The 18,301-nt window shown below is 36.7% G+C and overlaps 1 pseudogene; it reads left to right on the top strand.

Moving 5' to 3' along the window:
- Positions 1-1,833: 1,833 nt before the first annotated feature.
- On the top strand, positions 1,834-2,615 carry LOC145123424 (umecyanin pseudogene; annotated as a pseudogene).
- The last annotated feature ends 15,686 nt before the right edge of the window (positions 2,616-18,301 follow it).

The following is an 18,301-nucleotide window of genomic DNA, read 5'->3' on the forward strand; positions in this document are numbered from 1 at the left end:
TGAGAAAACTCACCTGAAATATAGGTTGAAATATCAACATTCAGTGACTCGTCAAACAAATATACAAATCTCCTAACCTACCAAAGGTCAAACTTCAGTCTACCACTCAAAAACCCTTAGCTTGACTAAAAGTCAAACTGGTCAAAAACTCAATGTTCAAAAACCACCGCCCCACGACCAACTCTTAGCTCGCGTCACGGTCACCAATGTCCAACATAGTCGCGGGGACTCATACTTTACTGTGTCATGGTCTACACACCATCGCACCATGGTTAGGCTAAAAAATATCTTAATGACTTAAGTTCTTAACACTTAATCTCTAGAGCTCAAAATCTCATATATGATTCCCCTAAGGGTCTTAATTGATAAAGTTTTTAACTTTATCCCTTTAGATATCACAAGTCAAGATCTACAACCCTAAGTCCATAAACCTACTCAAGAGGTCATTCCAAGTGCATGGACTCCATGTATGCCCAAGCAAATCCCTTTTTCTTCAACAACAAGGGTCCAGAAGTACAATAATGCACCAAAAGGTTCTGGAGTTCATCAAACTCGAAGAACACAAAGGTTGTGGGGCCAAAATGACCACAAAGTCACTAATAACTTAGATCCAAAGAGTATAACCATAAAGGTGGAGACTTTATACCTCTCCAAGGTCCAGAAGATGAAGTGAATAGAGGAACTAGACTGGAAACTCTTTCTTTTTGCACTAAAGATCACAACCTTCTTTTATAACACACGAAAGACACCAAAATGAGCTCTCAAGCAACATAAGGGATTAAGGTTAGGGTAAGAGGCATTTTTTGGAAGAGAGGTTGTCCAATGAGGCCAATCCTAGGGCTTAAAGCCTTTAAATATGGTCCAAAGCCTGAGATTTAGGGTTTTGATCCATAACCGCCACCGCGCCACACTGAGGACCTAACTGTGTCGCCACTTAATGACGTGTCATGCGCCGTTGTCCAACCCTTACCGCGTTGTGGTGCGATGAAATTCCAAATTCCCAACTTAAAATGACAAAGTACTTGTACCTGAAATACGGATGTTACATTATCCACCATGCGCTGAACTTCATATAGTTCAATGGATTGTCATATCTTAATTTTATATTCTTTAAAACTCTATCAATTTTTCCTACAACTGAACAAATTTAAATTTTTATTTAAGAGTTAGAAAAGTTTTTTTTCCCACTGAAATGTTCAATGTCAATTGTACTCCAAATCTATTGAATGTCAAAGTGACATCTCACAATGATGAACTTTTATCCATAAAATGACAACTAAATTTGTCACCTGATCAACTTTTTCATTAAACTTTTCATTGTAGATGTTTTGTAAATCACGAAAATCATATAACTTTGATTTAAGGATAATGATTGCTTTTCTAAATTGCCTATTTGTTCCGACTTTACTTTATTTTTGTATTTTATTAGTTACATGATTGGATATGTGAGTGATATGTAGGTTGTATGATTAATAATATGGCGATCAAATAAGATTAAATAAGATAAAAGTTGATTATTTTTTTTTCATTTACAACTTCTATTCAAAATATCACTATAGGTTTTTTTTTTTTTAATTTAACACGAACCCTATTAAAATATTTATCCCAACAAAACTTCTAACATGGTATTTATCCCAACAAAACTTCTAACATGGTTCGTTGGTTTAGTTGAAAAGTTCACATGTCTAAGCCCACCTAATACAGGACAATTGAGGCCATGCTAACTTCCTCACCCACCACAATTTGGACTTTACACCTCACAATAGTCAAAGTCAACGTTATCGTACTCGTTCATCGAAAAGGTCAAACTTCCATTCCCTTATAAATACATCTCCAAGATATCCTTCATCTCCACCAAGCTCAGAACACTAGAGAGTGAGTATCCCCAAAAGGAAAGGTTTTACCAAAAGAAAGTGGGCGACCTGAGATTTAAACACAGAAAAAAAATGGCAGCTTCAAAGTTAGTATTTGTGTTGGTAGTTATGGTGGTTGCATCTTTCCAGTTCCAATCCACGGTGGCGCAGACAAGGCACGTCGTCGCAGACGCCTTTGGTTGGAACATTCCATCTGCTGCCGACACCTACACCACCTGGGCTTCTGGCCAGACCTTCACCGTCGGCGATTCTTTGTTTTTCAACTTCACCACAAGATTCCATGACGTTACAGAAGTTTCACAGGCGGCGTACGGCCCATGCACCATCGCTAGCCCCATTAACTCCGTCACCACCGGCCCTGCTACGGTCAACTTGAGGACTCCCGGCAACCACTACTATATCTGTAGTGTCGGAGCTCATTGCCGGAGTGGTCAGAAACTTACCATCAACGTTGCTGCAGCTGGCACTGCCGGTACTCCTCCTCCGTCTACCTCCAGTCCAGCTCCCGCTGGTAGCATGATGCCGCCGCCATCACCACCACCGCCAGCTGGTAACGCATCCCCATCTTTCACCGCCGTTGTACCCGCCACTTTCTTGGCCGCTGCTTTAGCTTTCTTTTACTAGATTTTTTTTGGTTGATTGTATGGTGGTGTATTTTTATGTTTATTTTTTTGTAATAAAACAAATGTGTTCGTTTTCATATATAATTTTAAATAAAAGTATTTGATTTTTGCTTTAAAATCTGTGATCCTCGTCCATAAATAAATAAATAAACAAACAAACCAATCCTATGAGTTAAAATTAAAATTTAAAAATTTATTGCAAATTTGTCACTAAATGCTCCGGTGTCGGTCGTCCTTATTGTTTGATGTTGCCCGTATTGATTTGGGCTCTATTGGTTGTTATTTTTTAATAATTTTTGAAAGTCATTTACATAAACTGTCCTTACAGTTTGGGGTAATCTGCAACTTTTATCCTTGTTTATTTTTTTCCACTAGAATCATCCTTAAAGGTTTAGATTCACATTTGTGTAGGTCCCACCACCATGCCTATCCTCTTTCCACCATTGGTTTCTTTGGTTGCAGCCATCACACCGTCTTCGTCCATAATCAAAAAATAGAACTAACTTAGATTAGAAACCACCTTTAAAAATCTACAAAAATTTAAAGCCAACATATGTTAAGACCATCGTTTTTCTATCGTTCGAAGTTTATCATTGGTCAAGAACCCATAGACCTAATCAAAGATGTTCCTTCCCCATACAAGTAACACACAAGCCACTGGATCATTCACAAAATGTCAACTTATAACTTCATTTCTAGTTCCAATGTGGAATGAGAAATAAAGAGGTAACAAGGTTAAAGTTATTTGGTGGTTTGGGGTGAGAGTCGCATCATTTTTCTAGTGTTAAGCTTTTCCACTACTCTCTCCATCAATAAAGAGAGGAATGAAAGGTCATCAATTATCTTTTTCGACAATGACAAACATGTTTGCACAACCTATTTGGAAATGGGAAGTTATACTTATATGATGAGATGAACATTTCTTATTTCTTTTCAAGACCGTTGGATTGTTGAGTTTTAAAAGGTATGAATCATAGTAGAAGGCCATCCATGTCTACTCCTCAGATTGGTTTATTTATATCAGTGGTGATACCAATAAGACGACATAAGCATTAACGGCAACATCAAAGCGACAACACAAATAGGAACATCAAAGCATTAGTGGTGACATGGCAATATGGACAACATATACAATAGGGGTGATATCCAACATGTCCAACTAGACGTCGCACATAATATCAAAGTCTTCCTTATTAATGTCATGGTGATTTCTTGTAGTGCAATATATATTTTTTGTAAAAGATAAACATGTCATGGGATAAAATAAGCCTGAATGCATGTCAAAAAAGCCCTTTTTTAGTTAATGTTTATTCTAATTAAATATATTTTTAATATTAATGTTTTATAATACGTGTTATATGTTTATAATCAAACAATAAGTTTAATGTTAGCAAAATCAAAGTTGTCATTTTGTAACAAAGTCTCTTATATTTTGATTATAGAATTATAAAATAATCTTAATCATCATTTAGAAAAATATGTTTTGTTAATGGGTAATATCCGTTGCGTCTAACTAAATGTCGTCCTTATTAATGTCACCCCTATTTCTTGTAGTGTATTATATATTTTGGTAAGATAAATTGTTAATCACAGGGTTTTTTAGATTAAAACCTTAAATTTATTTTTTTTTTCAGAAAAAACTTTTACATTTTTTTTTCTATTTTCCCAATTTAAACCTTATAGTTTTTATTTTTTGATTTACCCCTTATATTTTCAATTTTTTGTCGATTTAAACCTTACATTTTTTTTTCATTTTTTTAGATTAAACATCAATTTTTTTTTTCTAAAAAAACTCTTATATCTTTGTATCTTGAAATATGTATTGCATCTGGTTGCATAATTTCAGATGCTTCCAGCTTCATAATGGTTTGGAGTAAACTAAAAAGGTGGTCCTATAAATTCATTGGTTGACAACTGGTCAAGAACAACATTGTAAGTTCATGTAATGATATGCAAAATTTCAGCCCAAGATGTGCAACAATCATTAGTTTAATCAACGATTATTTATATTGAGTTTTTTTTATGTTGGTTATGGCGAAAGAATGGTAAAAGGTGTTCTTGTTGGATTCTTTTATTCTCATTAGGGATTCATAAGGTTCTATGATGGAAAATGAGAAAGACAATAAGAGGAGAGGGATAACATCCGTTGGCGAGAAGAGGAAAATTGGATGGGTTCTTCTTCTTCCATCATCGAACCTTATGGTTCCTAATGAGAATAGCTCTAGATCATACCGGTGATTGTTAAGCATCTTGGGTTAAACTTTTCTAGATGATTACATGCGCCTAGAACGTTCTTCACCATATAGATGATGCCATCTGGAAGAGAAATTTATGCAATCGTTAAGAAATAGAGTTACATCACAATCTCTCTAGATTTACACCAACCCACCATGAAGCTGAGAGCATCTGTCATGGAATTATGGAACCGAACGCAAGAAAACTTTCAAGATAACAGATATTTAGAAAATGGTTAATCTCATAAAAAAAAACTTTATACTTTGTGTTTTTTTCGGATTAAACCTCAAATTTGTTTTTTCATGAAAAAGACCTTGTATTCTTTTTTTCATTTTTTTCGATCTAGCCCTTGTAGTAATTTATATTCCAAAAAATGTTGTAAAATGTGAGGGTTTTTACAGGAAAAACTAAAAAAGTTGATGATTTATTTGGAAATATTTAGAAGGTTGAGGGTTTTTTGGGGAAAAAAGAAAAAGTTGGGGTTTTTTCAGAAAAAAATAAAAAATATAAGGTTTTTTTCATAAAAAAATAAAAATTAGGCTTAATTTGGAAAAAAAAAAAAACACAAAATATAAGGTCTTTTATGAGATTAACATTTTAGAAAAAAAATATAAGACTTTAACCAAAAAATGAAAAAATATAAGGGCTAAATCGAAAAAAAAATGAAAATACAAGGGGTAAATAGAAAAAATAAAAATTGTAAGGACTAAATGCAGAAAAATAAAAAAAAAGGACTATGTAAGGCTTTTTAAAGAAAAAAAGTAAAATTAAAGTTTAATCCGAAAAACATAATAAAAAAACAAAAAAAAAATATTCAATTTTTTTGTGTGATTAAGATGTTATTTTATGAGATAAAATAAGCCTAAATGCATGTTAAAAAGAAACTTTTCTTTTGTTCATGTTTATCCTTAATAAGTATATTTTAATATTAATGTTTTATAATACATGTTATAGGTTTATAATGAAACAATAAATTTAATGTTAGCAAAATCAAAGTTGTCTTCTTGTAACCAAGTGTCTTAAAGTTTGATTATAGATCAAAATGATCTTAAACATCAATTAGAAAAGTAAGTTTTTTAGAATAAAAAAATCAACTGAAGATACGTTTTATTTTCTACATGCCATTTGCAAGACGATATAAATTATAGATTAATATTAAACATGTTTTTTTTATAAATGTATTGTTCTTCATCTTCGTTTTTTTTTCTTGAAAAATACCATAAACAAAACATTAAAACAAAATTGAAACGGAAAACTAAAAACTCACAAAAACATATTTTGTGCATAAATTCAAACCACCTCTTTCAAAAATATCAAACCCCTAACATGTTTTCAAACATAAAACCTATAAATTCATAACAAAAATTAAATACCAAAAAGTGTAGAATGGAGAAACATTCCTTATATATCAACAATTAAACCGACGCATTCATTAATTGGATGAGACATTAAAGAAATGGAGGATGTGTGTGGTGTTGTCAAAAACAGTTTTGTTTCACTGCCAACTTCTCCATGTACATCTTGATCTTACTAATTTTAGACAAAAATGAGATTAATTAGTTTTTTTAGGTGTAAGGTTTTAAAATGTTGAAGCAGAATAATCTAAAAAGAATCGGAGGCATGTGATTTAAAGACTACAATTCGATCAATTCCCCCATTTTTTGGTTACTATGCTTTTGAGAGAAATCGGACATTATGGAGCTTGGTTTATTTTGACCCAAATAAGCATGGCGATTAGAGTAATAAGTAAATTGATGGTACTTGTTCCAGTCCATTACATTCTTTTATTTATTTTTGTCTGAGTACGTATTTAGTTAAAGAATTATTGAAATACAAAACACATGAGAACCAAAAATATCAAGAGGATAACATGTATTGCAATTGACATTTTAAAACAAGTACCAACATTTATTCAAAATACATTCAATGCCCATGTTCATGCTCTTCAATCTTAATGGTATATCTACTCCCCTAGAAAGAGACACTAGACAAAATATCTAAAATATTCCACAAACATAGATGTACCGTAGAATATGAGTATATGAGTTCCAAAAGATTTTCTGATTTGATATGAATCTTACAAATTGCGTAATTATCTCCTACAATATTTGCACCAACTATTACTTTGTTAAGCACATAACTAGTAGACGCATAAATTCCTTTCAAAAACATAAGTCAAGGGTGTTCATTCATTACTCTCATCTCAAATAGTATAAGTGCAGTGTGTATGGTTTTGACATGTCATATGTGTCGCATAGTGTGTATGGTTTTGACATGTCATATGTGTCGCATAGGTCCCGACGGTTACCGTCCAGTGTAGCCATACCAAGAAAAACCATGCCCCAACGCTTGTGGCTTGTACAAAGAAGCGTGGAATAAAAAGATGACAATTTTCATGGTTTATTTATGAAAGGGAAGGAGCTTATGTGATGTTGATATGTACAAAAGGATGAAATGATGGAAGTATAACCATCATTTGTAATATTGTTCCATCTTTTTAGAAAATTGATTCTCTTCGTTTTGGTATGTTACACCAAAAAACTCAACTAGAAAAATTTATAAAGAAAAATCCAAAAATCATAGGTAGTAATCTGCAAGGTGGTTAGTGTAATACTTGTCAAACAATGTCTCAATACAGTGATACTCTAGGTAGCGATACGTTGGATGGATGGTGTTATGTTGCACCATAGATGCCTCAACATCACATACTCTTATCCCACATAGCAATTTGTTGGTTTTTCTCAGTGATGTACACTCGACAAGCATAAAGCCTACTTTTATACCTTTCTCCATTCAAGCAAAGAAATATATGTGATGATTAAACCTATTTTGGTAGCACCTTTCTTCTAAATGTTAAAAAGTCAAAAGTCCATACCTCTTTAATTTTTGCATGTCTAAGTTTTCACTATGAACTCGTAATGACTATAACGAGTTCTGAAAGTTGTCTTCTGAACATCCTCATCCCGAACCCTCATCTGATGGTAGCCTGAACGCAGATCGATCTTGGAAAACCAAGATGCACCCTGTAACTGATCGAAAAAATCATTAATCATCAGGAGTGGATAACGGTTCTTCACCGTCAACTTGTTCAACTCTCGGTAGTCGATGCACATCCTGTGAGAACCATCCTTCTTTTTCACAAACAATATCGGTGCTCCTCATGTTGAACTACTCTGCCTGATAAACCCCTTGTCAAATAGCTCCTGCAGCTATATGGACAACTCCTACATCTCAGATGGTGCTAACCGATAGGGTGCCTTGACTATCGAAGCCGCACCTGGTACCAAATCAATCTGAAACTCAACTTGTCTCACTGGAGGCAATGCGTACAAGTACTTAGGAAATACATCGGGATACTCCCGGACGACCGACACATCTAAAATCGTCTTTTTCCATCCTCTTTAGTATCTAACATATAGGCCACAAAACCAGAACAACCCTGTTGAAGATACCTCCTAGCTCTCACAACTAGGGATGCAAGCGGATCGGGTATTACCCGCTACCCGTGGGGATCTGACCCTAACGGGTCGGGTATTACCCGTCTTAACGGGTAACGGAGCGAGGACGGACGCAAATATTTAAACCCAAAGCGGGGACGGGTCGGAGACGGTTATGATACTATCTGCCCCGTTTAAAACCCGATTATATATATATATATATATATATATATATATATATATATATATATATATATATATATATATATATATATATATATATATATACGACGCTTCAAAAGTTCAATATTTCGACTCCTCGTTTCTTTAAGCATTGAATCACCGTTCACCAATCTCATTCTCTCTCTAGTCTCTTATGATCTTATCGGCTTCTCCTAAAATCAAGAACTCATTATAAAAGATGCAGCCACACACGAAAATTATTCTTCTTCACTTAAGCCCTTCATTCCTCTTTGATTCTTGTTCAGTTCAATATTCAAACTTCATCTTATTTCTGGAATCGGCCCCTCGTTCTTCTTTAGTGAATCTTCACGACGAGTCGACGACATCAATCCTTCACCTTCGCTTCAACCTAGTCTGCACTCATGGAATTGAACGAGAATAACGTACAAGAAGTTTTGGCTTCATCAGAAAATCCTAAGCCCAGGTAATCGATTTCAATATATTAGATTAAGTTGTAACTAATTAATCCTTCAGTCGATTTTCCTGCACTCGGTTTTGGTTATTACTCACTCGATTGAGTGATTTTGGTTGTTGAAACCTTATTAGACTATGGTTTTCTAGAAACCTGATTACCCACTTGCATCTATTTTGGTCTATTTTGGAACTGATTAACCCTTCACTCGATTTTCTTGTACTCATTTTTAGTTGTATTAGTCAATTAATTCAGTGATTTTTGTTCCAGAAATGTGTCCATCTGCGATTACTAGATTTACATTAACTGGATATATATGAATTTGGTTTCTTTTTCATGAATCATGAAATAATATGTAACTTTTTTGTTGCTGATTGGTAATATATTTCATGAACTTGGTTTCTTTTTTGCTTTGGATATGAATGTACACTAAACTGATATGGCTATTTTTGTTGTTGTTATAATCTGTCCATCTTAATTTTTCTAACTTATATGTGTTGTGGTTGTAATCTGTCCATCTAAATTTTCCTGCACTCGACTTTTTGTTGTGGCTGTAATCTGATATGACCTTTTTTTACCTTGAGCTTGACAGTGGTGCAATCTGTCTATCTGAGTTTTTCCCCCTATAACTACAATATATCCATATTTAGCTGTCTTTAAACTTATCTGATTCAAAAAAGAATCATGTTTATTGTGACGTTGATTAAATCTTATTTATCCTTTTGCAGTGACATTCAAGATCAACAACCTCCACAACCAAGTGTTGAGGCTGTTAGAACAGCAGATGGACAAGTGGCTGGAACAACAGATGGCGAGGGGGCTGGAACAACAGATGCAGAGGCTGCTGAAAATACAAACAAAAGATTAACTTCAGAAGTTTGGAGACATTTTAAAAAGCAAAAGATTGATGGTGTTGATAAGGCGATAAACAAACTTGAATGTTATGAATTTTGTTTATATTTTAGTTGTTAAGTATTGGTTTGTCGTTATCTTTTTTACTATTCCGTGTATGAGAATGAAGTAAGAACTCTAAATTGTATTGGTTATCATGATTATTATTATTATGTATTTTTTTATATATTTTTCAGATTTACAATTTTTTTTACTAAACGGGTATTCATCGGGTTCCCCATATCCGGTGGAGATTTTCCTACCCGAACCCGTCGGGGATTTAGCGGGGCGGGGGTGGGGATGGATATGTGTATCGGAGGTCGGGTGCGGGACGGATTTTATAGTATCTGCCAATATCCACCCCCGTTTGCATCTCTACTCACAACTGAACAGAGAGTCGGCCCACGTTGAGCAACCGTACCCTGAATAACCAGTTCTCCCCCACTTGGGGTTCGAACTCTCACTAACTGATGCTCGCAGTCAATGATATCCCTATTTGGGCTCAACCAGTCCATACCCACAATCACCTTTGTCTCACGTAACGGAATGGGAACAAAGTCAATCGAATATCTCACATCGAAGACCTCCAATAAACAACCTTGATGGACCATGGAGACCCTCACCGCCTGATCATCAGCAATCTCAACCTCCAAAGGGAAATCAAGCTCACCATAAGCACCGTCGAACCTCTTGTTGAGTGCACGAGACATGAATGATCGCGTAGCACCCAAATCGAAAAGAACCAGAGTAGGCAATCCATTCACTAAGAACGTCTCTAAACATTACAATATAAACATAAGCATAACAATAAGGAAAACAAATAATAAATAGAGATCATACCCATAACCACATCATGAGTCGCACACGCCTCATCGGCTGTCAGTTGAAAAGCCCCGCTCTTCACGACAGGGGTCGTCGCCTTGCCCTCACGCCCATCTGTGATCCTTAATGTAGCTGGAGCGGGTGCTGTCACCGCCCCTCTCGTTATCCTTGGGTAATCGGCCTACTTATAGCCCATCTGATTGCAATGGAAGCAAATCAGACTCGATCCCTGTGGAAAATCCCTGATGAAATGACCAGTCCTTCCGCACTTGAAGCAGCTATCACCCTTTTCTCGACAAATCCCCTCATGCACTCTCCCACATCTACCACATCGGCCCCGACCCGGCTAGCCTCTAGATAAATAATCAGAAGTCTTGGGTCTCTTTGCAGGACCCCCAGCTGTCTGCACCTACTCTGCCTTCCTCTTCCTGAGGTGCTCCAAATTGATCTCTTGCTCTCGAGCTATGGCTATCATATCCTCCAATTCCCGACAAGCTGAAAAGCTAACATACTCCAAGATATTCTCTCTCAGCATGTCATGGTATCAAGTCTTCTTCATCTCCTAGTATGTGGCATATTGTGGAACCAGTAAAGCTCTCCCCCGAAACTTGGCGGTGATCTCCAGCACAATCTCAGTCGTCTAGCGCAAGTCTTGGAAATTCCTCGCTAACTGTTGCACCTCGACGACCGATGCAAATTCTGCTCGAAATATGTTCACAAAATCAGGCTATGTCATAGCCTCAATAGTTGGTTCTCCCAGATCATAATCAACCTCCTCCACCAATCGTGAGCTCGCTCCCACAAACACCCTGCAGCTAACCTCACCTTCGACCCCTAGGAGCAGAAGCTCGTCATCTGGGCACACGCATGTCAGTTATCCAACGTCTGGCGATAATGGGGTCTTTCACCCCAAAGAACGATGATGCCCTACATCCCCGGAAATCCTTGAACGTGAGGGTACGAGCTCCATACTTCCAGACAAACATCTCAGCTCAAAAAGGTCCGAAAGCGCTCCTCCATCATCTTAATAATCCCTTCCTTGATCGTCTCGAACATCACATGGGTCGCATCGAGGATACGACACATAATCTCTGACGCAATGAACTTGCGTATACCCTCATCAGTGGGTTCGGTACCGGAGCCCGAACCATAACCAGATCCTGAACCTCCTGCTCCACCATGTGTCATCACCATACTGAAATACAACACATAAACAATCAGTATACACATGAAGAAGCCCACACACTAATAGTTTCTTAGAATCATCGTGACTTTCCTTGACTCGGGTACATATTATGTGCTTTTAATAGTATGGGCCCAATACTACCTTCTGATGGGTATTATGCAAAACATATAATTCCTATGTGTGCATGCAACCCTAACAATTGATCTATGTTTTTATCTGTGACATCCCCAATTTCACGGCCAGAAAAGACCGGTTTGTTTATGCTTTGTTTTAAAATCAGAGTAATCGTTTAAAGAAAACTATTGCGGAATTTGTTCCCAAAACAAAATGCGATAAGAATTTATCAAAGCATTTCTTTAAAGAAATGTATTTTCATTAACTAACAAAATCTTGGGATGTCATGTTCCGATACAGACCAAAAGCATAAACAGTATAAAATAGACCTTACAACCGTTATTTATAACTATTGGCCTATAATCCAAAATATGTCGTTATGCCAGCCAACTTATGCTCTCGTGCCATAACCCGTAATACAAAGAAAACTGAGTGGGTCAGGCTTAGGAGCCTGGTGAGCATATAGGGTTTTCAACCCACAATGTTATATCATATATGTATATATATTAGAACTCACAAACTTATACAATTTCACTATATACAATCAACTCTTATCCCACCCCGTCGATCCTTACAACGAAACGATCCATACTCTCGTATCACAATTTACCTCTTTACCCAATCCATACTCACGGATCTAAAACTAACCTCTCTACCAAATCCATACTCAAGGATCTAAAACTAACCTCTCTACCAAATTCATACTCCCGGATCTGGTATATCCGATCCATACTCCCGGATCTAAATTAACCTCTTGATCTGATCCATACTCCCGGATCAATAACTGTGCCCAATCCATACTCCCGGAATAGAGACAATTAACTATACCTAAATCCTGATCTGATCCATACTCCCGGATCAATAACTGTGCCCAACCCATACTCCCAGAATAGGGACAATTAACTATACCTTAATCCGTAGCTACCAAAGTTCTTCTCTAACAGGTGTTAGGTCCATAACTATCGATGTTTACTCATACCATCTTTCATCTCTCATCGTTCATCTACCCATGTTCTACCCAACATATTTTTAGATACAAAATACATATACAGTTTAACTCATTTAAAAACTATATAAAACATCCATTCCACACCCATCTCATATAAACAAACAATATATAACACAAGCACATATTTCATAGCAAATACTTCGTATTTATGTGTTAAAAGAAAGTAACTACACACTCACTCATATCATATATCTAATACGTTCATCAATACTTGTATTATAATCGTGTATATGAAAGGGACTATGCACTCACTTGATCAGAAGATGATCGGACTACACTACGGCTCTAAGAGTAGTATTCTTCGGTGAAACTGGAATATCTTCACACACCGGGCTTCTCGCGGGCAGAGCTTCGGCTCGGAAACTCTTTTCTTCTCGGAATCTTCGGGCTTCGGGACTCGCTTCGGGTCTCGGGATGATATCGGGGCTTCGGGGGTACTTCTTTGCACATAAATCGAGGTAATATGGGTGAGAGAAGGATGAATTAGCAACCTTGGCCGGCTGCCCTTTCAAATCTATTTATAGGGCTGATTTCTCGATTTTCACGTCGTGAACAGTATTTTCACGTCGTGGGCTTGATCGTCAATGCATGCGTCCTCGCAAGTTGGGTCTGGCAGACTCCAGGAGGTGTCAGAAGACATTTCACGTCGTGAACACTGATTTCACGTCGTGGTCTCTAACAGTTTTGGGGTTTCGCGCCCCGAACTTCAGAAATTCATAACTTTCGCATACGAACTCCGTTTTCGACGTTCTTTATATCGGCGTGAATGTCAGATTATGCTCTACAACTCTTGTTTAGACATCGTCGGCTAATTTTGATTTTATTTTTATTATATTATTTTTAGTAGGCCGGGACAGGAAAATTCCGTTAGAAAATCATAACTCCTTCGTCTGACGTCCGTTTTCGTCTGTCTTTTCACCGTTGGACTACTATCGACGAGATCTTCAATTATCGTTTAGATTGTTTCGGCTAAATATCGCTCGATCTCATATTCAAACTTCGGGCTGTACACTGCTAAGCCGAAACTTCGAAAAATCATAACTTCCTCATCCGGAGTCAGATTTGGGCGTTCTTTTCATGCACACTCTCGGTTTAACGTATTCTACGACTTTTGTTTAGATTTCTAAATCCAAATATCGCTTTATCGTAAATTCACTATTTACGTCGCGCTGTGTCGTGCCGGTTCTGTCGCGAAACTTCGACAGGTTATAACTTCTTCGTTATAACTCGGATTTCGGCGTTCTTTATATGTACGTAATCCTTGTAACATATACTACAACTTAGTTAAGATTAATCCTTCTAAATAATCTTCCATCAAAAAGTCATTTTTTGATGCTTATCGTCTCTAAATTGACTAGCCCGGATCTACGGGCGTTACAATTATCTCCCCCTTAGGATGATTACGTCCCGGAATCATCAACGAAAATAGGAATTGTATAATGATTCCATACGTTATCTTTTCATCCTAGGTAATAATCATAACTTCTATTTCTCTTCGAATGAGTATCTAACTCTTGGACTTCTTGACCGCATGCGATGCTTAATCTTGCACCTGCTCTTCGTACTATGTTGGACTTTCAATCGTAACCTACAAGTTACAAAATAAATCCTTATTGAGGACTCTTCTTCTTCTTAGGATAAGTACTTTCCTTTATCTATTGTAACAGATCGATGGGTCATGTTCTAATGACCTCGCATCGTATGATGCAACGCTTAGACTCAGGTCTCTTAGAGTCAAATTCCAGAATGGAATATACCTTCCTTCATATTCTAATGTGATATAATCATATTTTTGCATGTAGCATTTCTAGCTACAAGCTTCCTTAACAACGAGCGCGATGCCATCGATCGCATTGATTTCAATCTTCTGACTTAAGTCAGATGTTACATCGAACTTGGTTCCATGAACCACGTAACAAACTCATCGTAGTCGGACTCAATTTGATATGACCACTAGGGTCGGAATAACAATCATCTCATTAGTCATTACCGAAAGGATGGTAACGACATACTTGAATAAAACGAGACCAATTACTAGCTTCTTGGTAACCTTGTGACTTTCCCTGATCCAAGCGTGAGTCATGTGCTTCCGGTAGTATAGGCCTCTACTACCATTCACACCTACTCATACTCGTCCCAAGTATTGTCCCGCAGTCGATGCAAGTCACCATACAAGAAAATCACATAATCATTCAACACATCAGATAACAAAACCAGGGTTTATATTATTTCTTGAAACTATTACACAGAGGTTCAAGTTCACCCTATACTATGCCTCAAATGGGCTACACCACACATTACTATCTATAGGCTACTTCATAACTTGATCCTCGGATAACAAGTCCTCACTCTTGATTCCTTGCATCATCGTCAAGGGTCATATGGAATGCTCTTGCCTTCGGTTTTGGCGGCACATTTCGTTTTCCAGCTTCATCTCTCCTTGGGCAGTCTTGCTTGAAGTGTCCTTTTTCACCACACATAAAGCAGACTTCTCTCTTGGTTGTGCATTCGCTGGCATAATGACCAGTCTTCCCGCATTTGAAGCAGGTCATCTCTTTAGAGCATCTCCCAATGTGCTTCCTTCTGCACTTGTCACACCATTGTGTTCCTTCTCCAGACTTCGAGAATTTTCTCTTCTTGTCGGACCTCATGGGTCCTTCAAACTTTCTTTTATCGCCAACTTCAACCTTGCTGGCGGCTCTTGATGGGTTTTGCGCATTCTAACACTCCTAAGTGTACATGCAACCCTAAATACCCTGGATCTATGTTTTCTCTATTATACATGCAATTATGAACTTTCCAAGGTATTACCCTATCTAGCATACAATACTTGATACTTGGGTAATCAAATGGATATAATACATACCTTTGTTTGATGTAGCTTGTCTCCATGAAGCTTGAGTGCCTAGTGCCCCAAGTGTGACACCTCAAATGGTTCACACAACACCAAATGCACATGGAATGACTTGAGAGAAATGGAACACTCCTTGAAATCGTCTAGCCCTCATATTCACACATTAGTGCACGATTTCTTGAGCCATGAGATTCTTTTATATGGTGGCTATTAGGGTTACACCATGTAACTCATAACTTTACCCATTCCTTATGCTCCATGGATTTTAACCTCCATGGAGTATCCATGGGTCACCCCATGGACTTAGTCCAACATAAGGAATTTTGGATCACAAGCCCACATATATAAGAATGAATGATTTACACAATCAACCCATATATTTAATTAGTCTCCTTTTGATCACTTAATTAATTCCAAATTAATTCTTGATCAATACTAATTAAATAACCTTATTAATATATTAGAACTTATAATATATTAACCAACCTTAAGTGTTATTTCTCTCATTATAGTCTATCCAAATGCATGATGCCATGCAACCCAAATGGACCATGCCGGGTCGGGTCAAGTCTTACCAATTATAGTTATGGACTTAGACATTAAACCAACAGTCTCCCACTTGGATAAGTCTAAAACTATTATTGCGTATGACTTCAGGAACCGATCAGCAATCGTAGCTCTCAAAAGCTTCTGTCGAACTCTGACCTTGTCGATGAACTCTGACCTTTGTCAATGACTTGTCCATTAGATAAGGGATCATATATTCCTCCATTCTAGATATCATATGGACTAAGACATGGATTATCAATCATTCTCTCTGTCCATTTGTTGTTTCCCGATTTCCGATTCATGATGACTGACTGACTAAACAAATCAAATCAGTCCTGGCTTGGCCAAGCACTCACATGTATCATCTTTAAATCATCGAGGGGCCCAAAGATATCGCTTTTATCCCGAAGGTAAAAGGAATGGATAAACTTCGACTCATATGGCTTGTTCTACTACTTGTTGAATCATACACAAAGGCACGTTTTATAACATCGAGTTACCGAATGCGTTTTCGTGCAATCAACGTACAACCAACTCATAGTAACAACTCATATCTCTAGGTTTGAAGAATATAAGATATTATCGTCTCATGATCACTCGTGATAAAATCCATGAAGTGATTCAAATGAGCGCGGGTTGAATCCAATACTCAGAACTTATGAGCACTCATGAGTGTTGTAGCACCACTTTGTCCACCAACTTGGACCTCTACAAACCAACCCATGACAGTCTTGATTCATATCTACTTCCAACATATGACCGACTGTGGATGGTTTGAATAACTTAATCATTCAGGAAGAGCGACTTAGTTATTCTGGAAGTCAAAACATGCAAAGTGAAACACAAGAATAAATGAATCAAATATGGTATCAAACCCTATGAATATAAATAAACACTTTTATTTATCACCATACTGATTACTCATTATTCATTGTTTCGGTTTTATCAACTTTATACTTGAATTAAAAACACTAGTTGTCCCATGCTCCAAGCATGTACACTATGTTTTTCTTAAACAATAGCTTTGCCATACACCAAGTATGCACTCTATGTTTGTCTATGATCCTTACTTTGTGAAATAAACCAATTGAACATAATTTCAATGATTCTAATTTCACACTCCCAAATCCTTATCGAAAAATGTGAGAATTTCAAATTCCTATCATTTATCGAAATCTGTTTAGATTTTAAACTTATATGCACTGACCCTCCTGTAATGAATATGTACAAAGTCACAAAGACTTGTCAACAGTCATTATAAGGTATTCCAATGGAGATCAACTCCATGGAAACTAAGTCTCATATTCAAAGTACATTGCTTTGGACATGCTTCTTGCATTAAGTTTTCTAATCTTACACAGATTACTTCCACCTATGGAGACAACTCCATATTCTCATTTTGACTATCACTTCTGAATAAGAGATGCCTCTTTTCAGAATATGTCAATATGGTCCTTCCAAAATTAGCACTATACTTCCAACTGTCCCTGAGCAACCAATCTTTGGTAAACCTCAGATTGTCCTCGATAATTGCTTAATCATTTTAGTCATATCCAATTCTAGACCTTTTCCCTTCTTAATGCCTCTGGGCATTTGGAAAAATTTAGAAATGACAAATATTATAGCACATGCAATCGATCTTGTACCCAAAGCAAATGGTATACGATTCATGATGTCTCACATAAAGACATGATTCTAGACCAGTCTTTTGCTACAATATTTTTATTTGCCATGTTTTCAAAATTTGACTATGAAGAGGGATGCCGTAATCATAATCGAATTTTGAGAACGCAATATATAGATTTTCCTTAAGTTGAACCAATCCAACATGAAATTCATATATATATTCTTGACTAAAGATGATTAAGGTCTCAATCTAAGCCTTTAGAACTGAAATGAAGTATATCCTCTCCCTTAATTATAACAAAACAACTTTTTCAATCCCTGTAGCCTCACGAATTGAAACTTTTGTTTTCTATAATTAACATTGCTAACTTGCAACACTAACAATAATTATCATGCTCCCACTAACAAGATGATTATTAGCATAAC

Source organism: Lactuca virosa, chromosome 7 (genome assembly GCF_052849685.1).
Source record: "Lactuca virosa cultivar CGN04683 chromosome 7, Lactuca_virosa_CGN04683_v6, whole genome shotgun sequence".
Taxonomy (NCBI): domain Eukaryota; kingdom Viridiplantae; phylum Streptophyta; class Magnoliopsida; order Asterales; family Asteraceae; genus Lactuca; species Lactuca virosa.